Raw genomic sequence first — 23,661 nt, 5'->3', positions numbered from 1 at the left:
TGGATAATCCAGAACATTGGATAAGTGAGTGTTGGATAAGTGAGACTCTACTGTATTATTATTATTATATGACACAGCAAACACGATAGATATGCTGGATTTCGTATCACAAAATCACAAGTCGAACACTTCCCAAGTGTCTAGGACTGTGTGATGTATTTTCGGATGATGCGTGCAGATCCCAGTAGGGTGGCCTTTTGCAGTTGGCAGATCATCATTTTGTCAATGTCTATTGTTTCCAAATGCCAGCTGAGATCTTTTGATACAGCACCCAATGTGCCAATCACCACCGGGACCACCTGCACTGGTTTCTGCCAGAGTCTTTGAAGTTCAATCTTGAGGTCCTGATAGTGGCTGAGTTTTTCCTGTTGATTATTATTATTATTATCAGAGCCCCGGTGGCGAAGTGCGTTAAAGCACTGTGCTGGAGACCGAAAGGTCCCAGGTTCAAACCCCAGGAGCGGCGTGAGCGGCTGCTGTTAGCTCCAGCTCCTGCCAACCTAGCAGTTCGAAAACATGCCAATGTGAGTAGATCAATAGGTACCGCTCCGGCGGGAAGGTAATGGCGCTCCATGCAGTCATGCTGGCCACATGACCTTGGAGGTGTCTACGGACAACGGCGGCTCTTCGGCTTAGAAATTGAGATGAGCACCAACCCCCAGAGTCGGTCACGGCTGGACTTAACGTCAGGGGAAACCTTTACCTTTTTTACTTATTATTATTATTATTATTATTATTATTATTATTATTATTATTATTATTATTATCACCACAGGATGGTACATGATGTGCAACCCAGAAAACAATGACCTCCAACACTCTGCACACACATACAGTACATCCAAACATCTACCAGAAGCAGCTGCCTAACATTAGGACCATCCTTGCATATCTGGACAGCTTACTCCCCCTTGGAACCCGTTTCAGCCATGCTCAGCTGAGGGGATCTCGTCTAGAGTGGTCAGTTTGTTCTCTCATTGAGCATTTGGACGTGACCCATTAGTTCCACCCTGGGGCTGCAAAACTGCCTGTTTTCTTTTTGTTTGTTTGTTCCTCACTCTCTGAACTGGCTCTCTTCCTCCTGGTTATGCTTGCCTTGTCCTTTGTTGTCATTCCCCAACACCATTAATGAGCGCCTGTCTTCCCTAGTCACCACCGCACTGCCTTTTAGAAAGTATTTGCTGGAATTCGGCTCATTAGGGGCCGGCGTGGGGGGGGGGGGGGAGAAGCTGGAAGTCTAGTGGTGCAGGAATAATCCAAGCCTAGACTGGTAGCTCTGGTCCCCCTCCCTTGCTCACGACTGTTTTGCTTCTCTTCCTGAGACTACAGCATAGCAACAACAACTAGCAGTCAACGGCAGAAATATTTGAGGGTATTAAAAAGATTTTGACGACAGGCCACACCAGGTAAGTTGTGAGGCTGTTGTTGCCTTGATGTGCATTCCTTGGGGTGGCAGATGGTAGAGCAGGTGGCACTGCCATCTTTTCAACTAACCTCTAAATTTGTCTCTAACAATTGCTTGGAACATTGGGAAATGGACAGTGAATCTGTGGAAGGAAACATTTGCATGCCGTTGAAGTTTCCTGACCAAATTACAGTTAAAAATACAAATACAAGCAAGCCTGCTTTGTTTTAGTTCTTTTTCTGGGCATACTAGGAGTGTTCAATTGGCAATCAATTTAAGTTTGAAATAGGTATCTCAGTTAACAAAACTTCTGGGCATTGGTTCTTTAATAGAAACTTTGCGACCTGCAGCTTATATAACATGGAAAGAATATGTATGGGTTTCAAAGAAGAGGAAGAAGATAATTTGATACATTTCAAAAAACTTTTTAAATAAAAAAAATGAACAACATGCACATGTGAAATGAAAAACTAAGTCAAGCAATAGTAAGCAAAACCATTTTCAGTCTAGAGACAAAATAAAAGCTTTTTTCCAAAATGCATCCAGGGACAATTTATTTTTCATCAGCCTCTACCTTTCTTATAACTTAAAGATCTGTTTATTTCTCTTTAACATATTGCAAGTAACTAATAAAGCAGGTTCATCTGTTCTCCCCTTTTGCATTGTATGCATAGTAAGGTATTCTGGAGGGAGCTGCTGGTTACCTTGCCTTTTGAGGCAGGCACACATATCTATAGCAGGATTGACTAGAGCAGTAGTGTACAATCTATGGTCCCCCAGATGTTTTGGACTTCAGCTCCTAGGATTCCTGACCACTGCACAAGCTAGCTAGTGCATCTGGGACTTGGAGTCCCAAACAGCTGTAGAGTCACAGTTGTGTTACTACTGGGCTAGAGTAAAATCCCATCCCTCCATCTTTACCTTCATTGCACTGTGTACATTACAGATATGCTTCTGCAACCTAACACTGGAAAGATGTGTTTCTCCTCCTCTCTTTTTACTTGCTTCCAGTGCTGATGCTGCTAAAAATCTTCCAGCTATACAGAGGAAAGAAAGAAGCCTGGGCAGTATTGAAAAACTCTGTAAAAAGAATCTTCCTTGTTTTAACTATGGCATGCCTACTTGTTGTGTGCCTTGAAATAATTTCTGACTTATAGTGAGGCAAAGCAGAGCCTGTCATGTGATTTTCTTGGCAACTTTTATTTAGAGGGTTTTCTTTTACCTTTGTCTATCTTTGTCTGAGACAGAGTATGACTTGCACAAGTTCGCCCAGTGGATTTCCCTGACCAAGCAGGGATCCAAACCTTGGTCTCCAAGTTGTAGTCCAACACTCAAATCACTACACCTCCCAGGTTCAGGGTTTGCCTATGGCTATCTCAGAAAAGAATTTCCTCTTTGTTTCTCATGAAGTACAGGCATACAGTAGCACTATTTTAATATGCAGGGGTTTAACCAAGACAACTAGCAGATAATAGGAACAGCTGGACCAGTGTTTCCCAAGCTTTGCTCTTTCAGGTGTTTTGAATTTCATCTCCCAGATTACTGGCCAAAGCAGCTGAAGCTTTTAGAAGTTGAAATCCAAACCACACAAAGGACTAGAGTTTGGGGATAATTGAACTAAGTCATATATGTTGGGTGGAACACCAGCAATATTTAAAAGATTTTTAAAGGAGAGACAAAGTGAAAACTAAAGATTAAATCAAACCTATTATTGTGAGAGTGGTTATTAGAACAGATGGTTCACAGCAGGACAGATTACCAGGAAAGCGAGGGAGCAGGCAAGTCTAACTGGAGAAAAAAACACAAAGAGAAACAGTCTTATTTTAATTTTAATTTAATTTAAGGGGTGGTATTTCCAGTGCAGCAGTAGAGCAGCATAATATTGAGAGTGTGGTGTAGCATTTTCCACTGTGTTACAGTGGATCTTGAGATGTGTTCACATCAGATTGTTCAGTAGAAGAAAGCTGTTCAGGAGCCATGTTGTCACTTTAGAGGTGCACATCTGAGTTTTAAAGCTACTTTGTGTTTCTGGGCTGTAAGATACTAGGTATGAGCCTCAAAGAGCATGAGTGTTCTGTCGGTGAAAGGACTACTACGACTTTCAGTGGGAGAGGAAGAGATATGTGGGTTTTATGACTTTACTGAGAAAGGCAACGGCATTATGCTCACCTGGCAGGATGTCTCCTGGATTGTGCTATATTTGTGGTGCAAGGATCCAAAGCACAACAAAGACCATCCAGATCCATAAACCATGACCTCTTCCTTCTGATCCATGTGTGAGCATGTGTGTGAAAGAAAGTTGAAAGCATTTAGACAAAATTATAGAAGATGGAAGCAACAGTTCAGTAACTGTTGAAGTCTACAATAGACCTCTGAACTAGACTGAAACTTCAACAGATTTTCAAAGATTTAAAAAAATAGAGACAGTATTGATTGGGGCATCGAATGCAAAGTCTAATAAATCCCTTGCTCACAATTTCAATCACTAAAAGATGGAAGAACTGACCCGGAGTTTGACTCCCTTGAACCAAATTCTCACCCAAAGAAAAACTGGTTTATAATATGTAAGAAGTGAAAATCTTAGTTGGAATAGGACACATTCTCCTTATGCAAAAGAAATAAAGGAGGGAGGGAAAGAGCTGGGTACAGTCAGATTCACACACTGGACTTTTAAGAAAGCTGATTACAATAAACTTAATGGGTGAAAAAAATACTAAGAAGGAAGGGAATTCTTGACGAATGGGAGTTTTTTAAAAATGAAATATTGCGTAATAAACTGAGGTTTTAAGAGGCATGCATAAGACGGTACAAGAAATCTTAAAAGGGGCAAATCACGAATGTAGTAAGACAATTTTAGCAATGTTTGCAAAATCCACAATTCCCATCAGACTTTATAGAGTTAGACCCCTTTTTAATAGTTTTCGAATTACACCAGTACGAGTATTCCAAGAACTGAACATCTACCCTTTAATAGATGCTCGACTTAAGAATAGGAGGGAGGATCTGCAGAGGGTGCATCAGAGGGAGGATTTGCAAAGATCAATGATCACTAAGATCACCAAGACTCTGCTGATTGAAGAATTAGGACCCTCCAGTGAACACTTACCCCTTTCCTGGCCTCTCCTCCCCCCCCCCCCCACCCCCAATCTTCAGCGCAGCTCAATGGACTAGACAAAATAGGCAGGCAAATCCAGAGAAATTGAAGGAAACCCCACAAATAGAAACAGAACTGTCTTGGAACTTTGAGACCCCTGAGGGCATAGTTACTGAAATGCCCTCGAAGGATCCTAGGAGATCCTCCCTAGAAGGAAATAGGGCTGCCCCAATTCTGTCACTCTGCCCTATCTCAATCTCAATAGCATCATTGGAAGATGACTGTGTTGAGGCCTTCTCCCTACTCCCAACCCCAGAACAATCTAAAATAATTAACAGAACAATTTAAATAATTGTGGGCAGTCTGTAAAAGTCTGTTACATAAGATAATACAGACTCCTGTTTAGCCCCAGCCCAGGCCCCAATAAACCAGGATGGGTTTTTAACTGTCCCTGATGCTCAGTTAGACCTGGAGGAGACCCATAGACTGCTGAGTAGTGAGGTTTTGGAAACATCTTCACCCAGATTAGAAAATCCAAACAAGCCAGGGAGGGATTGAAGGAATGGACGAGGGAACTGATTAATACCCCATTACAACAAGATGTGGTTTCCTCGATAATGAAAGAGGCAATAGTTAGACCTCTGCTGAGTTGAAGAATTACCAGTCGGTGTCCAATCTACCATTCCTAAGTAAGATCTTGGAGAAGGTGGTGGACAGGCAACTCCACGAGTTTATGGATGAAGCTGATTATCTGGATCCATGTCAGTCTTGTTTCCGACCAGGATATGGGACTAAGACAGCATTGGTTGCCTTTGCAGATGACCTATGCAGAGAACTAGATAAGGGGAGTGTGACCTTCTCTTAGGTTCTCTTAGACCTCTCAGTGGTGTTCAATACCATCGACCATGGTATGCTTCTGGGACGTCTGGCTGGGGTGGGATTGGGGGGCACTGTACTACAGTGGTTCCCAGAAGGTAGTGCTGGGGGAGGCCTACTCAACCTCCTGGCCTGTTTCTGGGGTGTACTGCAGGACTTGATTTTATACCCCACACTGTTCAACATCTACATGAAACCACTGGGAGAGGTCATTCATAGTTTTAGGGCTTGATGTCATCTGTATGCTGATGACGCTCAACTCTATCACTCCTTTTCACTAACTGCCAAGAAAGCTGTCAAGGACCTAAACTGGTGTTTATTGGCTGTCATGGATTGGATGAGGATTAACAAATTGAAGCTTAATCCAGACAAGACAGAAGTACTCCTGGTCTCCTGTATGATAGTCCCGGGAATAGTGACACCACCTGTGCTGGATGAAGTCACACTCCCTTGGGGATAGTCCTGGACTCTGACCTAAACACAGAAGCCCAGGTGGTGGGGCGGTAACCAGGTCTGCCTTTGGTCAGTTAAAATTGGTATGCCAGCTATGACCCTTCCTGGAAAAGTCAGACTTTGTGTTTGGAAACTTCAATTTGTCCAAAGGACAGCAGCAAGGATTCTAAATGGAGCTGGGCTAAGGGAATATGTATCCCTCCGAGACAGCTCCACTGGCTGCCCATAGGTTTCCAGCACAATTCAAGGGCTATAAAGCCCTTTACGGCCTCAGATCAGGATACTTGAAACAGTGTATCTCCTACTATGAAGTCGAAAGGCAACTTCGATCAAGTGGGGAGGGACTGTTGACACCGTTACACCATCCCAAATGCGGCTTAAAGCTATTCGAGAAGGGATCTCTTTTGGGAAGGCACCAGGTTTGTGGAATGCCTTCCCTAGAGAAATCAGGGCCACCACCACTCTTTTATAATTTAGGAAAGAAGTAAAAACTTCTATGTTTAAAGCCTTCAGAGGAAATTAAAATTGTAGATGGTCCACAGGTCTCTCTAGATCCAAGAGTATGGGAATTTGGTTCCCAATGGGGTTAATTAAAGATTTTAAATATGTATGCTATATTTGTAAATAGGGTTTTTATTGCTGACAGCTTTATATAATCAGGTTGCTATAAGAAATTTATTGGGCTTTAATCCCTTTTTATTTTTACTTTGTATGTTCTTGTTGTATTGTTAACCACCTTGAGTCTTGCCTTGGTGCAAGAGAAAAGCAGGGTAAAAATTGACTCAAATAAATAAAATAAATACAATTGAGCAGCCAAAATTTCTGAAGCGAAAATCAGAAGGACGAATGAATCGAGGCTTGCAAGAGAAGTTGAGATTAATAGAAACTTTTTAAAAAGAAAATTGGAGCCAGAAGTTGGATGAACTGGTAGGTCTGCTTCTTGGAAAAGATGGGGAAATGGTAAGACAGAAAGTAGGACTGTGTCCAATGTGTGTTTTTGCTCTGTCCAAAAGGAAGTCAGTGCTAAATGGTGAAAATAAAATAAATGATGCATTAAATGAGCTCTAGTCTGAAATACTTGAACCGGTAGTACAGGCATACCTAGCTGTTTTAAATAAATGTAAATCTCCAAGGTGTTCAAATATACAAAGGAATTTTCAGATGTAATCTCAAAGATTCTGTCTATAATATTCAAAAATTACTCAAAACTGGAGACAGACAATTGTTTTCCCCATCTTCAAAATGTAAGGGGAAAGGATGCTGACAAAGTCTGATCAGTCAACTTGATAATGTTATCAGGAAAGGACCGAGAAGAGCTCACACAAAAGGGAGTGCTTTGATTACTGTAGTTGGGCACAAGATTAGACAAATTAATCTTATCTCTCTTTTCCAGGCAGAGTTGCAAGCTTAGTGGGTTGTGGAATGTTACAGATGTTGTGTATTTTTTTAAGGCAGGGATGGAAAGTGTGCAGCCCTCCAGATGTTGAGCTACAACTCTCAGTATTATTTACCATAGGCTATGCTGAATAGGTTGCTGGAACTTGCAGTACAATAACGCCTGGAATTCATCTTGCATTTTAATACTTTCCATTCTTGTAGTAAGACTTTGAATAAGTCACCGATGATACTCATACAGTGCTTCTCAAAATTTTAGTCCTTGGAAGCACATCCAGTCCATGAGCCATTGGCTGCTGATACTGCTGGAGCTATGGGAAAATACGATTTCAAATGTGTAACTGGTCCCTGGCTTGGGAATTTGCAGGTGGTTGATGGACCTAAGCCAGAGCTTTCTCAAATGGTGCCTTATTGTGTGAACAGAAATTACAAGTGGGCTGCACCACATTTTGTCCTTGGCCTGAAGTTGTTTAACATTTTTATCAATGACTTGGATGAAGGAATAGCAGACTTACTCATCTAATTGGGAGGAGTAATTTTTCAGTAGACTGATCAAGAGTCATGGACAAAATGAATCAAAATTAGGTAAAGGTAAACGTTTTCCCCTGATGTTAAGTCCAGTTGTGACCGACTCTGGGGGTTGGTGTTCATCTCCATTTCTAAGCCGAAGAGCCGGAATTGTCCGTAGACACCTCCAAGGTCATGTGGCCGGCATGACTGCATGGAGCGCTGTTAACTTCCCGCTGGAGCGGTACCTATTGATCTACTCACATTTGCATGTTTTTGAACTGCTAGGTTGGCAGGAGCTGGGGCTAACAGCGGGCGCTCATTCTGCACCTTTTGGTCCGCAAGTTCAGCAGCTCAGCGCTTTAACGCACTGTGCCACCAGGGGCCCCTTGAATCAAAATTAGCAAAAATAATTTCTGCAGAGATAAAGGCAATCATTTATGCAGGAAAAATAATATGTACAGATGTAGGATGAGTGACACCTGGTTTGAAAGCAGAGCATGTTTCAGTAGACCGTGAGCTAAACATGAGACAGCAACAGTATGATGCAGCAACAAAATAAATGCAGATTTATGCTACATCAAACTGAAGTAGAGTTTACAGATAGAGGAAAGTATTCTGGTCTGGCAAACCTTACCTGGAATACTCTGACCAGTTTTAGGCCTCAGATTTTAACTAGTTGAAATGTGTTTAGAGAAGAATGAGCAAGATTTTTCATGGAAAACCAAACCCTAAAGAATGATTGATGGAGTTGAATGTGTTAGGCTCCCCAAAAAGAGATGTAGAAGTGGCACAACAACCAGTATATCAAAAGGGCTGTCATGTGAAAACTGAATTAAGCTGGATTTCTGCTACTCTAGAGAATACGACATGAGTGAATAAATTAAAATTATAAGAAGGCATATGAACATTATGAAGAATTTATTCCTGGTAAGAGTAGATCAACAGTGTAATAAATTATCTTGAAGAATGACAGATTCTCTGTCATTTGCGTTTTTAAGCGGTCAGTGGTTCTCAACCTGTGGGTCCCCAGATGTTTTGGCTTTCAACTCTCAGAAATCTTAACAGCTGGTAAACAGGCTGGGATTTCTGGGGGTTGTAGGCCAAAACACCTGGGGACCCACAGGTTGAGAACCACTGGTCTAAGTGGTGACTTTTAAGCCAGTGGTTCTCAACTTTTGGGTCCCCAGTTGTTTTGGCCTACAACTCCCAGAAATCCCAGCCAGTTCCCCAGCTGTTAGGATTTCTGAGAGTTGAAGGTGAAAACATCTGGGGACCCACAGGTTATGAATCACTGCTTTTAAGCAAAGCATTAGTGATGGATTCCCATACTGTCTGGGGCCTTGGCTTAGATCAGTGGTTCCCAGCCTTTGGGCCTCCAGGTGTTTTGGACTTCAACTCCCAGAAATCCCAGCCAGTTTACCAGCTGTTAGGAACTGTGGGGAGTAAAGTCCAAAACACTTGGAGGCCCAAAGATTGGGAACCACTGGCCTAGATGATCCTTGGGGTCATTTCCTACTTCATGATTCTGTGGCTGTGTCATTCACTTCTGGATTGGCTGTATGTTTTGTGGCTGGGCATCCCCTAATTTTCAGAGTAAATCCCTGTTGAATTGTCTTCTAAAACAGACTGCAGTCTTTGCACTCAACAGCCAGAATTAGCCCAGGCTAAAGTGATCTGAAGGACTACTCTTGGTGGAGAATGGATGAAAGGTGTTGATCCAGGCAATAGAGAAGCAGTTGAGGGCAAGAATATTTGGAAGGTCTGAATTCATGAGCTGAATTAAGAAAGTACAAGGCATACTCCTTTGCTGGTGAAGTTACCATGCATCAATATCAAATTACAAAATAGTTTCTCCCATATGGCATAACTGAACTTTGGAATTTATTGTTCGGCACTGTGCATAAGAGCGATTTACAACTCAACACTTATGACTTGATAACTTGTCAGACTATGAACTGATACAATCATATTTGAAGACAAGTATACTGCATTCCTATGGGAACCATATACAGTATTTGTTTATTTATTTGTTTGTTTTTTGGTACTTTTTGGCTATGGCTTGATATCCATGTGGGGAAAATAGGTACATGGGTTTTGTTATTTGATGATATTATAATAGTAATTATTACTATTCTTATGGGAAATTTGGTCATGGTAACTAGCGGTTCTCAACCTGTGGTGTTTTGACCTACAACTCCCAGAAATCCCAGCCAGTTTGCCAGCTGTTAGGATTTCTGGGAGTTGAAGGCCAAAACATCTGGGGATCCACAGGTTGAGAAACACTGTTCTAAGGGAAATGAAGGAGTTGGGTAGAGGAGGCAGAAGTGTGATGTCGCCTTTACCATTGTTTATGAACTGGGCAGGGTGCCTACCTTAATACTATCCGGGCTGGCTGGTGGACCTATTTCTATGTACTAATTTTCTACTCCAGGTGTTGTCCTAGAGAGTCCACAGGCCAGGGGCAGGTTCAATACTATAAATTATTTCTCTTCCCAATACACTGTTTGTTTTTCTCAGAGCCGTAAAATCCAGAAAGGGAGGAAGCTGCTGGTTAATATTTGAATAAGCTTCTGGGAATATTGACCTTCAAAGCCATTGGTGTCCTCCTAACCAAGATCCTTCCAGAATGGCTCCAAAGCAACACTGAGCCTATGATGGGAATCACATGGTGCTGGACTACACCTTCCAGTAGCATGAGCCAGCGTGGCAATGGTGAGGAATGCTGGGCATTGCAGTCTAGCAACATCTAGAGAGCTGCCTAATTCATGCCCCTTCCCAAGACTAGGATAGGCTTACATCATGCAATCCTAGCAGTTCTTCTAAAGCACACAAGGACGTATTGTTTTGTTTTTATTTTGAGTATAACAGTAATCCTGGTGGAGACCCTGATGGTGCAGTGGGCTAAACCACTGAGCTGCTGAACTTGCTGACTGAAAAGTTGGCGGTTCGAATCCAGATAGCAAGATGAGCTCCTGCTGTAAGCCCCAGCTTCTGTCAACCTAGCAGTTCGAAAACATTCAGATGTGAGTAGATCAATAAGTACAGCTCCAGCAGGAAGGTAATGGTGCTCCATGCAGTCATGCCGACCACATGACCTTGGAGGCATCTACGGGCAACGCCGGCTCTTCAGCTTAGAAATGGAGATGAGCACCAACTCCCAGTCAGACACGACTAGACTTAATGTCATGGGGAAACTTTTACCCTTACCAGTATCATTCAGTGAGCCTTTATGGCCTGTTTGGCTGGTATTCAGGTTTTTATTCAGTCAAAAAATCAAATGGTTACCCTTATCCCAGTGCAGTCACAGAAGTAAACAACTTTCATTTTAGCCTTCTTTGTGGGATTGTCATACACTCCCTGGAGGATTATGAACCACAACTACAACTGAATTCCTTTTGCATGGTATGAGTAGCATTTCTTTGGAAGTCAACATAAAAATAAGCTGGTTGAATAATTGAATAATAAAAAGAATAATTGATTCTCATAATGGCATTCTTTTTTATCTTTCCTTCACAAAATCCATATGGAAGGTAGTTTGTGAAGAAAGAAAATGAAAAGCTTAAGCTGTGTGTACTTTAAGCATTGTGTGTTTATTTTCCAATATGTGACTTTTGAAACTGTAAAAACAACAGAGAGAGCTATAAAAATACATTTGCTTGAAAAATGATAGTTTATGTAAGCTTCCCTGTTCCTAAGGGATGTTGCTCTGGGGGAAGGGGAAGTCACTGCCACAAAAAATGAGAATGTTGTGTCCCAAGTGAACATTTCCTTCCACTTCCAAATTTCTAACATTGCAGAGAGTTGACCATTAAAAATCACTCATACTCTTACTTTTGATGCCTTCACATTCTCTTGGCAACTTTGCTTGTCTCTTTTCTTTGGACGGCTAAACTATATTTCTAAACATGTTGCTGGAAAGTGAACTTACTGCAATACAAGAAACCAGAATGGAATGAAAGAAAATTTCATTGGGGACAGAATATTTTTTTGAGAGGCAACACCTTCATTTTGCCTCCTTGCTTTGAGTCTCCTTGTAGAGAGAAAAAGTGGGTATAAATAAACATAATAACAATAATAGCCATATCCTGTTGTTCTCTCTGAGCTTGAACAAATTATCATAGTAGCCCAGCTTGGGTTTCTTTTCAGTAGCAATATTATTATTGTAAGCTGTCCCTATATGATCTGCAAAGTATTTGGGTTTGGCTTGGACTTGAATGAGAAATAAAGAGCCATTAGCTTTACCGAAGACCTGCTTCTGGTAGAAATGAACATTTTTGACTGGGTTTGTTAAAATTCATCTACAGAAATTGGATTTTCCTTGACAGTCAGTTATCAAAACTGTCAGGATTTTGCTTGCTGGTCAGAATTAGCATCATATGCTAATTTCCTTAGAGTCAATCCCAAATTGGAACACTTGTTTTTGTCCTGAAACCATATAGAAAAGATATGTTTTCAACTTGCCTTAAGAGTCTAGAGCAATGGTTCTCAACCTGGGGTCCCCAGATGTTTTTGGTCTACAACTCCCAGACATCCTAACAGCTGGTAAACTGGCTGGGGTTTCTGGGAGTTGTAGGCAAAAAACATCTGGGGATCCCAGGTTGAGAATCACTGCTCTAGAGTGTTGAGAACTGGATCTCTAACAGAAAGAGATTTGGGATCAGGGTGCCATCACCGAAAAAACCTAACTACATAAAATCATAGATCCATAGAGTTGAAAGTGGCTTCTTGGGCCATTGGGTTCAACCTCCTACTTGGCACAGGATTCCCAGTAGTAGCTGCCCTGTCCCTTTTTGAAGATGTCCAGAGAAGAAAACCCACTCCCTCTCTAGGCAATGAGTTCTACGGCTGAATAGCTCTTATCATCAAGATGATCACCCATAATCTACTCTCCTATAATTTAAAACTATTAGAGCTGATCCTGCCCTCTGGGGCAGCAGAGAACAGATTTTGCACCTCTTCTCTGTGACAGTTTGGCATTCATGAAAGCTTCTATAATTTACCACAATTGGTTGTGATTCATAGCACCATAGAATTGGACAAGAGTACAAGGTCCTTCCAGTCCAACCCTTGGCCATGTAAGAATATACAGTCAAAGCACCCTTGACAAATGACATCCGGCCTGTTTCAGAGAAAGGGACTCCATTACACTCTGAGGAAGCGTATTCCACTTTGCAACAGTTCTAACCATCAGGATGTCTTCCCTAATATGAATCATTGCATGTTAATGACCTCTGCATGTGTTATGTGAGTTAATAATTGTGGGGCTCACGAAGGCATGTATCAGATGTTGGTATTCCCTCTTGCTTACAAGAATCTGTGACCATTGTACTGGGAGGGGCATTGTGTAGCTGGAATGTGTCCAGAGGAGGGAGACTTAAATGATCAAGGGTCAAGAGAACAAGCCCTATGAGGAGCGGCTTAAAGAGCTGGGCATGTTTAGCCTGCAGAAGAGAAGGCTGAGAGGAGACATGATAGCCATGTATCAAGATGTGAGGAGAAGTCATAGGGAGGAGGGAGCAAGCTTGTTTTCTGCTGCCCTGGAGACTAGGACACGGAACAATGGCTTCAAACTACGTGAAAGGAGATTCCACCTGAACACTAGGAAGAACTTCTTAAGAGCAGTGGAACTCTCTGCCCCAGAATGTGGTGGAGGCTCCTTCTTTGGAGGCTTTTAAGCAGAGACTGGATGGCCATCTGTCGGGGGTGCTTTGAATGTGATTTTCCTACTTCTTGGCAGGGGGTTGAATTGGATGGCCTATGAGGTCTCTTCCAATGCTATAATTTTATGATTCTATGATCTATTTCCTAGATCAGGGATTCTTAACTTGAGGCCCACAGATCCCTTGGCAATCCATGAAAAATTTTCAGGGGGGTCTATGAGTTTGAACTGAAAAAAGCCAACTTACTATATTTTTTCGGACCTCTAACTGCAATATAGCAATGAATGTATGCAATAAATTACAGTAGCATTCATTTCACACATTACAGTTGTTGCATATCTCAAAAAATCACATTCATCTAGGGGATAATTTAAAGACATGCCGATGTTGAGTGCCATAAAACTATTCTGAGAAAAGGGTTGATGGTTTTCACCTGACTGGCAAAGGGGTCTGGAACAAAAAAGGTTAAGGTTCCTTTGCCAAAGATTGAAGTTTAGAAGCTTTGTTTACAGTATCAGGACCACTCTCAGATTCGCCCATGAGTTTCCACTGGGAGGAGATTGCCTTCCCGTTTACTAGGATTCATGTTCGTTTCTCCTGCTTTTAAATCAAACAAGCAAGCATCCTTCCTGTGAGCACAGTGTCAATGGGTAACAGGAGTGAGTGGGCGTAAGGAGCTGTCAAGAGATTTATTTTTGCTAGCTCAACAGTAGAGATAAGATAAGTTGAGCCTTTCCCTACAGTCATAAAGAAAGAAATGTGGAGTAATTGAAGCCCTTCAAGCCTTCATAAGAGTCACTAGTAGTTTATTAAACACATGTCTAGGAGGATTTGGTGTGAGGCATTTAATTCTACATAGAATAGATTCATAGAGTCGGAAGAGACCGCACAGGCCATCCAGTCCAACCCCCTACATGAGAGAGGAATGGAAAGTGTCCCCCTCCAATATATTGAAAAAAATGGACAACACAGAGCAGAATCTTGCAGCTCAACAGATGTCTTATTTGAATGCTCCTCCATTTAAAAAAAAAAAAACATAGAGAAGCAAGGCATCTGATTATTATGTTTTTAAATATAGTCATCATTCTTTGGGCCCCAGGTGGCACAGTGTGTTAAAGCGCTGAGCTGCAGAACTTGTGGACCAAAAGGTCCCAGGTTCAAATCCTGGGAGCGGAATGAGTGCTGCTGTTAGCCCCAGGTCCTGCCAACCTAGCAGTTCGAAAACATGCAAATGTGAGTAGATCAATAGATACCGCTCTGACAGGAAGGTAACGGTGCTCCATGCAGTCATGCCGGCCACATGACCTTGGAGGTGTCTATGGACAACGCCGGCTCTTCAGCTTAGAAATGAAGATGAGCACCAGCCCCCAGAGTCGGTCACGACTGGACTTAACGTCAGGGAAAAACGTTTACCTTTTATCATTCTTTGCTGGATGTTATTTTCAAAAGGGCAAATTCTTCACCTGCAATCTGACATGGAGCAGCCCAATAAGAGCTGTACTGTGGAAGTCTGCTGCTAAATGTCTCCTTTGTTTCTGGAAAAAATGTAGCTGGGCTACACGTACCAAATGGAAAATAAAAATGCTTAAAATGTAGTGGTGGAAGGGAAGGGATAACAACGCCCAACTTCTATCCTTCTCTCCTCTCTTCACACACATTGCTGCAAATGGAAATAGGCAACAGTGATGTATTGGCCCATCACAGATGAAGCTATGGGATTTTAATGGAGCTCAAGAAAAGTCATTGCAGAAAAGTGCTTTCAGACCAATGGTTATGGATGTAAATTGGGATATTGTGAAGGCAAAGAGTTCTGCAATTCTTAGTGCCTTCCCTGCCCAGTGTTACAGTTGCAATTTATTCCTGATGTATCTCCTCTGAGACCTCCATACAAGCATATTTCAAACAAGAATTTTGCCCAGATTTCCTGTTTTCATCCATATAAATAAGGATTGACACTGAAGAAGATAAATTAAGATGATGACCAGGGATCTATAGGAGGACGGGGGAGTGCCACAGAGATGGGGCTGGTGGGCTTCCATGGGCGCTGTGGTAGTCCACAGGTGGTGCAGGCCCCCCTTTGTGAGACAGGTAAGTGCCTGTTTCTTCCTGCCCGGAGGCACAGCTCAAGAGCACTCACCAAGAGGGTGGCCTGGCTCACAAGGACAATGTGCCACTGCGTGTGTCGAAGGGACCTTAGCTGACTCGGTGGCTCTTCCCTTTCTAGGCACGTCTGCCCTTATATGGCGAAGGCAGGTGGCGTTCCATGCTGAGGGAAGGAAGGAACAAAGGTCACCCCCGTGCTTGCTTTATTCAGGTACAGCCCGTCTCCAAGGTGCCGTGTGCCCACCAAGCAGTCTCCACAACTAAGGTAAGTTTGCTCTTGCTGCCACTGGATGACCCTTCCTGTATGCGAGGAGAGTATATTTCTGCATAGCCTCTGTCCTGTGCTTGCCCTTGCTCCAGTCCTCAGCTTGAACACGAGAGTGGCCTTGCCCTTGGGCATATGGGATGAGAAATAGCCTCCTCCTTCCCCCCAGTTAGTCCCTGCGGACACTTTTTTGAATGGGAATTATTTCAAGCTGAGGTGCATAAAAGAAAGTTTCTAGACTTGGAGGTTGCCCTTGACATACAGAACACTTTTATGCTTCATATTTAACTTACCATCATTCAATGCTGCTTGGGTTCACATAAGAGGCTTCTCATAAGTTGATAGATACAGAATCTACAAACTTTGCCCCATATAACTGTCTCAGCCTTGCTTGTTTGGTGAAAGTTGCTAGCTTAGCACAAACAGAATGCCATAATGTCTGACGAATCAGAAAATTTTCTCACAAGCAACAGTGAAGAAATGCTTTCCACATGACAAAGTGGTCTAAAATGAGACATGGTTAAAGGAAATCCAGCTTGTAAAAAGAGAGTGAACAAGTGGATCTTCTCAAAGCAATTCAGGTGCAAAAAGAGAGTGAACAGGTGGATCATCTCCATGCAATTCAAGTGCCACTGGCTTTCAATGTGTCACGCAGTGCCCTTCTTAAAAGGAGCCAAGGGAAAGTTCAAAGGAAAATTCTGCTACTGCAGATTCTGTTCCTTAATTGCCATTCATCAACAGGCACTTAATATTTATTTACAGTATTTATATTCCGCCCTTCTCACCCCGAAGGGGACTCAGGGTGGATTACAATGAACACATATATGGCAAACATTCAATGCCAACAGACAAACAACATTCAGTTTAGACAGACACAGAGGCATTTTAACATCTTTCCAGCTTCATGATTCTGGCCACTGGGGGAGCTGTTGCTTCACCGTCCACTTGGTGGCTGTTCTTCCTCATTCTTTTCCTCGTGTTTTGCTGGCAGTTTTATGGTGTTGTAAATTAGTTAAATTAGCCTCCCGCATAAAGCGTACCTAAATTTTCCTTACTTGACAGATGCAACTGTCTTTCGGGGCTGCATAGGTCAACAGCAAGCCAGGGCTATTTTTTTTAATGGTCGGAGGCTTAACCCGACCCGGGCTGCGAACTCATGACCTCTCGGTCAGTAGTGATTTATAGCAGCTGGTTACTAGCCAGCTGCGCCACAGCCCGGCCCCTGTATTTTACTGATTTGACTGATTCACATTCCTGAATTATGCTTGGAAGCCTCCCCAATTGCACTGTGGCAGACCCACTTCTTCCTGCAGAGTCAGACCTTCTTAAACTCCTCTATTATCCAAGGTCTGTCTAGGCCTACTAAGGCTTGCCAGGGAGTGCTATGCTTTGCAACCCTAGCTTGTACTTTCCCCCTCAGCCTCCCCATCTCAAGCTAAACAAGGGGCATGTGAGGCTTATCCTGATTGCATCTCAGGTAGTTCTATATCTTGCTTGTGGTTATGTGCCTTCAAGTCACTTCCAATTTATGGCGACCCAAAGACAAATCTATCAACGGGGTTTCTTGACAAGATTTGTTCAGAGGACGAATTGGCTTTGGTCTCTGAGATTGTGAAAGTGTGACTTCGCCAAGGTCACCGAGTACTTAAGTAGGTAGTTGAACCCTGGTCTCCAGAGCCATAGTCCATCACACAGACCACTACATCACGTTGGCATCTTGCTTACTATCTCCTAAAGTAATATGTAGTGGTGCCCCTGAAAGAACATACTCAAAGGGAGAATGGGTGATGTTGAATAATACTTGATTGTTGCAATTGGAAAGCCATGATACGAAGTATGGATGCCATGCTTACTTGTGGTACAATAAGTTATAAATAAATATAAATTTTAATAATCATTTTGTGAGACTTGCCATTTTGAGAATTTGGAATAGATACAAGTCTAGGTTATACCTATATGGATTTCCATGCAAAAAGCATTTCATAGGGTCCATAGAAAGACAAATGAGAAGTGGCTGACATATAAAGATTAATTATTTGGGAAAATGACCAGTGTAGATTTAAAACACAAGATAAAAACCTTCATTAATTGCAATATAAGCATCTGATTAAAAGATTTATATTAGATAAAAATTTGGTTTTGAAAAAGAGAAAACTAATAGTTGATTATTCAACTGTGTACTGATGATAAACACTGGATTGAGAAAATGTGTAAAATGTTGCTCAAAACTAAGTTGGAGGAAGAAGAAGTTAAAGAATGAATGGTTAAATGGACCCCACATTTTAGTTATACTACTGAGCTGGAGCCTCGGAGACAAATGTGGATTACTGGAAATAAATATATATTGTCCTTGGACTTAAGGGGAAACGTAAAATGATGAATAGATGGCACTTAGCCTCTAACGGGGCTGTTGAAGATGCATAAACAGGACAATAATATATTTTGGAAATGCAAAGCACAAAAAGTCATCTCATACTACAAGTGATAATTTTGTGAAAAGGCTAAGAAATACTGGAAACTGATACAGATATTGATTCAAGATATCTTTAAAATTGGAATTCACTTAAAGCTAGAATTATTTTATTAAAATTTCCAAATTGAGCAAATGAAAGGAGTGAATTATAATTGCGGCATTATATAATTTTGACAGTAAGCCTGCTAGATGCGTAAAAATGGAAGAACATTGATTTCCCAAAAAAAGGAAGAATGGATTTTGAAGACTTTTCTAATGGTAGAGATTGATACATTGTTTACTTTAATTAAAGAGAAAGCTTTGTATAATTTACTAAAAGACTGTAAACAATGTTTACTGTGGTCTTGGAGGAAAATTCTGAGAGTGCCTTGAATGACAAGAAGATTAAACTAGTCCATCCTCCAGGAAATAATGCCCGGCTTCTTACTGGAGGGAAGGATATTAGAGGCAAATATGAAGTACTTTGGCCACAGGAAAGCTTGAAGAACAGAAGGATGCTGGGGAAAATGGAAGGAAAAAGGAAGAGAGGCCGACCAAGGGCAAGATGGATGGATGGTATCCTTGAAGTGACTGGCTTGACCTTGAAGGTGCTGGGGGTGGTGACGGCTGTGGTCTGGTCCATGAGGTCATGAATAGTCAGGAGTGACTGAACAAATAAATAGCAAAACAACAAAAGAAGAAAGAAAGAATAACGGTACTCATGGGGTCTCAAGGTTGAATTTTATTGTTTGATTTTTAAGCAGTAGTTCAAACTTTACTTAAGAAGTAATAAAAAGTTTTATATCAATGTCTGGTTTGAAGAGTGGGAAGTAAGGAGAAAGGAGAAAAAATAAGAGAAGTGTAAAACAACTATGTCCTAAGAACTTTTAGCTGAGCTAAGATTTAAAAGAGACATGCCTAAGAAATGAAAAAGAGGGGAAATCACGAAAGAGGAATTCACACAAATAACCAACATATGTAGGGAAAAGGTTGATAAGGCTAAGGCACAAAAGGAACTCAGGCTTGCCAGAGAAATTAAAACCAATAAAAGGGGTTCTTTGGTTCAATCAGTAGAAAAAGAAAGTAGTAGAGCCTCTGCATGGAGAAGGTGGTGAAATGCTAAGAGGGGATAGATGTCACGACCCAGGCTGCAGAGCACCAATAACCATACACAGAGGCCAGAATCTATCTAATATCTTTATTAAGGGAATATATAAAGTTAATAAAAGCAAGTGTAGGAAATAGTTCAGAAGTAGACCTTTCAGGGAAGGTCAAAATTAGTCCAAAGAAACAATGTCCAATATGAAATATTAAGGTCCAAAGTTGTAATCCAATAACCGAAACACTCACTTTGCCAAGCAAAGTGAGGGGAGATGACAAGGTCCTTTAGTCCATGAAACTTGAGCAAGGCTAGGAAGTAACTTGATTCTTGGAACACAAGGCTTGAAACAAGGCAACAAGAAACGAGGAGCAAGAACAAGATCCGTGGTAATTACTTGGCAAGGTCCGGGAAGCAAGGCAAGATCCGGGGAGTAAACAAGGTTGGGAGCGGAGGCTTGGAAACAGGAACGAGGCTTGGAAACAGGAACGAGGCTTGGAAGCGGGAGTAGCGCTGTCCACACACACTACTCCAGTAGCTGACGAATTGACTCCGCAAGATTCCTAAAGGGCAAGGAACCTAAATAGGTTCTCGTTTTCCCACCAAAGAACACTTCTCTGGGGAATCAGAACCGAAAGTCAATCTCTGTGCCCAGATGTATGACTCCCTAAAATTTCTCATGGAAGCAGGCTTAATCATCTGAATGCTTTGCTGCGATTCTCAGGCTTCTGCGATTAGCCTGCTGAACTCCTTTTTGTTGCTGATAATAATTACGGCGAGAAAATGGGGGAGATTTTGACTCAGGGCTTGTTTGGCAGATTTCTGGAAGACAAACCTCCTGCAGGTGCAAGGGCTCCAATTCTGGCTGGGAAAGTTCCCTTTCTGGCTGAAATGGTGGAAAACCCAAGTTTTCCTCTTCATCCGTCACAACAGCACTAGGAACGGGACTACATGGCCCATGAGTCATCACACTATCCCCCTCCTCAAGCCCCCTCTCAAAATAGGGCTCTCTCCCCGAGGCGCGAGGCCGCGGCTTGGCGGGATAGGTCTGATGGAAGCGGCGGGTTAAATCGGGGGCATGGACTGTGGAAGCGTCTTCCCATGAGCGTTCCTCGGGGCCAAAACCCACCCAGTCAATGAGATATTGCAGGCGGCGGCGGTGAAAGCGAGAATCCAAAATGTCCTGAACCTCGAACTCCTCCTCCCCATCCACCAAAACAGGAGGGGGGGCCGGCCGGTCTGCATCAGGGCGCACACCATCCGCCGGAAGGAGCAGGGAGCGATGGAACACTGGATGAATGCGCATAGAGCGCGGGAGTTGGAGTTTGAAAGTCACGGGGTTAAGTTGCGCCACCACCGGATAGGGACCAATGAAGCGGGCATCTAACTTCCAGCAAGGGCGATGGGAGGGCAAAAAGCGAGTGGACAGAAGAACCCGGCCTCCTACCTTGATTTCGGGGCCCGGCTGGCGATGTTTGTCAGCGTGGCGTTTATAGTCCTCCTTGGCTTGGTCTAGTTGCTGGAGCAAAAGTTGTTGCACCGCTGTGAGTTCCTGCAGCCAGTCTTCTGCTGCGGGAACTTCTGAGGTTTCAACAATAGAAGGAAAGAAACGTGGATGGAAGCCGTAGTTTGCAAAGAACGGGGTTTCTTTAGTTGAAGCCTGGACACCATTGTTATAGGCAAACTCCGACAGCGGTAATAGGGAAGCCCAATTGTCCTGCTGGTAGTTTACATAACAGCGAAGGTATTGTTCCAGAGTGGCATTGGTGCGCTCAGTTTGCCCATCCATTTGGGGATGGTGAGCCGAAGATAAACGAGAGTCTATGCCCAATAGTTTTTGTAGTGCTTTCCAGAAACGAGAGGTGAATTGAGACCCACGGTCTGTGACCAAACTTTTGGGCAAACCATGCAATCTGAAAACATGCTGAAGGAATAAATCTGCAGTCTCTTTGGCCGTGGGAAGGCCATCGCAGGGAATGAAATGGGCGAGCTTGGTAAAAAGGTCCACCACCACTAGGATCGTGGTGAATCCACAGGAAGGTGGTAGGTCAGTGATAAAATCCGCCGAGATTATTTCCCATGGGCGAGATGGAGTAGGAAGGGGATGCAGAAGCCCTGAGGGCTTCTCCCGTCTTGTCTTGGAGCGCTGGCATACTGGGCAGGAATTGACATATTTTTCCACATCCTTGCGGATCTTGGGCCACCAGAAATCTCTTAGGATCAAATGCATGGTTTTAAATAGTCCGAAATGCCCTGCTGGCTTGCAGTCGTGACACAGACGAAGTGCCTTTTCCCTGCCCGGCCCCGGGGGGATGTAGACATGATTTCTATAGCAAAGTAAACCATCCTTAAGCGAGAAGGGAAAATGTAGTCCTTGGCGAAGTTGGTCCTGAGCCCAGGCATCTGCTTGTTGACTGGCCCTGATTTCCTGAGCACAAAGGGGCCCTGGAGTAGAGGGAGTAGATTCAATTGGAGTGGATTTGGTGTTTCCCACTGTGAGCGTGGCAAAGTTCTCGGGCTGCAGCAATTGGGACTCAAAGGTCTCTTTGCGCCCTGCAGCATATTCCGGTTTTCGTGACAGAGCATCTGCCTGCTTGGTCTGGGCTGGGGTTACATAATGAATTTGGAAGTCAAAACGCTCAAAGAATAAAGCCCAGCGTTGTTGTCTCTGATTTAGCTTGCGGGCAGTTCTTAGATGTTCTAGATTCCGATGATCAGTGTGGACCTCAATGGGAAATTTGGCCCCTTCTAACCAATGTCTCCAAGTTTCAAAGGCTGCCTTTATGGCCAAAAGTTCCTTTTCCCAAATAGTGTAGTTTCTCTCTGGGGCGGTCAGTTAACGAGAGTAAAAGGCACAAGGGTGAAGATGTTCTCCCACTGGTTGCAAGAGTACCGCTCCAATTGCCACATCGGAGGCGTCTGCCTGTACGACAAAAGGGGTTTCAGGATCTGGGTGCTGAAGGATTGGCTGTGACGTGAATAATTTTTTTAGTTGTTGGAATCCTTTCTCAGCTTGCTCTGTCCAGCGGAAAGGCTGTTTCCCTCGGATGCAGCTGGTGATTGGATCAGACCAGCGGGCAAAGTCTGGAATGAACTTGCGGTAGTAGTTCGCGAACCCCAAGAAGCGTTGCACCTCTTTCTTGTTGGTTGGAGCCCGCCATTCCAATACTGCTGCAACCTTTGCCGGGTCCATGGTGAGCCCTAGTGGCGAGACACGATATCCCAGGAAATCTACCTCTTGTAGATCAAAAGCGCATTTTTCCAGCTTGGCATAAAGTCCATGATCCCGCAATCGTTGTAACACCATTCTGACGTGGTTCTCATGTTCTGATTGTGATCTAGAAAACACCAAAAAATCGTCCAGGTAGATAATCAAGAACGGGTCTAGATAATCCTGAAAGATATCGTTGACAAAATGTTGAAACGTTGCGGGAGCTCCACATAAACCGAAATTCATGACCAGGGTTTCGAATAAACCGAATTTAGTCTGGAAGGCAGTCTTCCACTCGTCCCCTTCCCTGATGCGAACTAGATTATAAGCTCCTCGAAGATCCAGTTTGGTGTAAACCTTAGCCCCTCGAAGCCGGTCTAAGAGGTCCGAGATCAAAGGCAGGGGATACCGGTTTCGCTTAGTGATATTGTTCAATGCTCTATAGTCCACCACCAAGCGTAGGTCCCCTGACTTCTTTTTTACAAACATCACTGGGGAAGCGGCTGGGGATTGAGAGGGTCTGATAAACCCCTTGCGGAGGTTTGTCTCTAAGAACTCCCTGAGAGCTTCTTGCTCTGGTTCAGTCAGGGAGTAGAGGTGTCCTTGCGGGATCGGGGCCCCCTCCACCAAGTCAATGGCACAGTCATAAGGTCTATGTGGGGGTAGTCTCTCGGCTTCCTTTTCATTGAATACATCCCAATATTCCGAGTACTTCTTGGGCAAGGTGATGATGGGTTCAGCGTCTGTGGCATGACAGACCTTGGCTACAAGGCAATGGTTTTGGCAATATTTTGAAGCAAACTGCAGTTCTCTGTTGGACCAGGAGATGCTTGGGTCGTGGAGTGTCAGCCATGGAATACCCAAAATCACAGGGAAGTGGGGAACCTCGGTAACAAAGAAGGAAATCTCTTCCATGTGTTCCCTTATCCACATTCTGGTGGGTTCCGACCACTGGCTTACTGGACCTGTCTTGAGGGGGCGGCCATCGATGGCTTGCACCACACGGGCGTTCTTGAAGTCATGATATTGTAATCCCAGAGAGTCGGCATACTCTCTATCAATGAAATTGTTTGTGGCTCCTGAGTCTATCATGGCATGGACCATGATGGGTCCTTTTTTCACTGACCACAAGGTGACC

At 43.2% G+C, this 23,661-nt stretch overlaps 1 protein-coding gene across 2 annotated transcripts in view; it reads left to right on the top strand.

Annotated features, from left to right (window-relative positions):
• Positions 1-1,230: 1,230 nt before the first annotated feature.
• Positions 1,231-23,661, top strand: part of vil1 (villin 1) — a 65,538-nt gene continuing 43,107 nt past the window's right edge. Inside the window, exon 1 of one of the 2 annotated variants that reach the window (XM_062967317.1) lies at positions 1,231-1,406. The gene's annotated coding sequence lies outside the window, so the exon portion shown is untranslated. Of the gene's footprint in view, positions 1,407-15,621; positions 15,762-23,661 lie in introns of those variants that run through there. The other variant, XM_062967316.1, reaches the window with a different exon arrangement.

The sequence above is a fragment of the Anolis carolinensis genome, chromosome 1 (assembly GCF_035594765.1).
Source record: "Anolis carolinensis isolate JA03-04 chromosome 1, rAnoCar3.1.pri, whole genome shotgun sequence".
Classification (NCBI taxonomy): domain Eukaryota; kingdom Metazoa; phylum Chordata; class Lepidosauria; order Squamata; family Dactyloidae; genus Anolis; species Anolis carolinensis.
The sequence above is the reverse complement of the archived record's forward strand: the minus strand, read 5'-3'. Positions and strand labels throughout refer to the sequence as shown.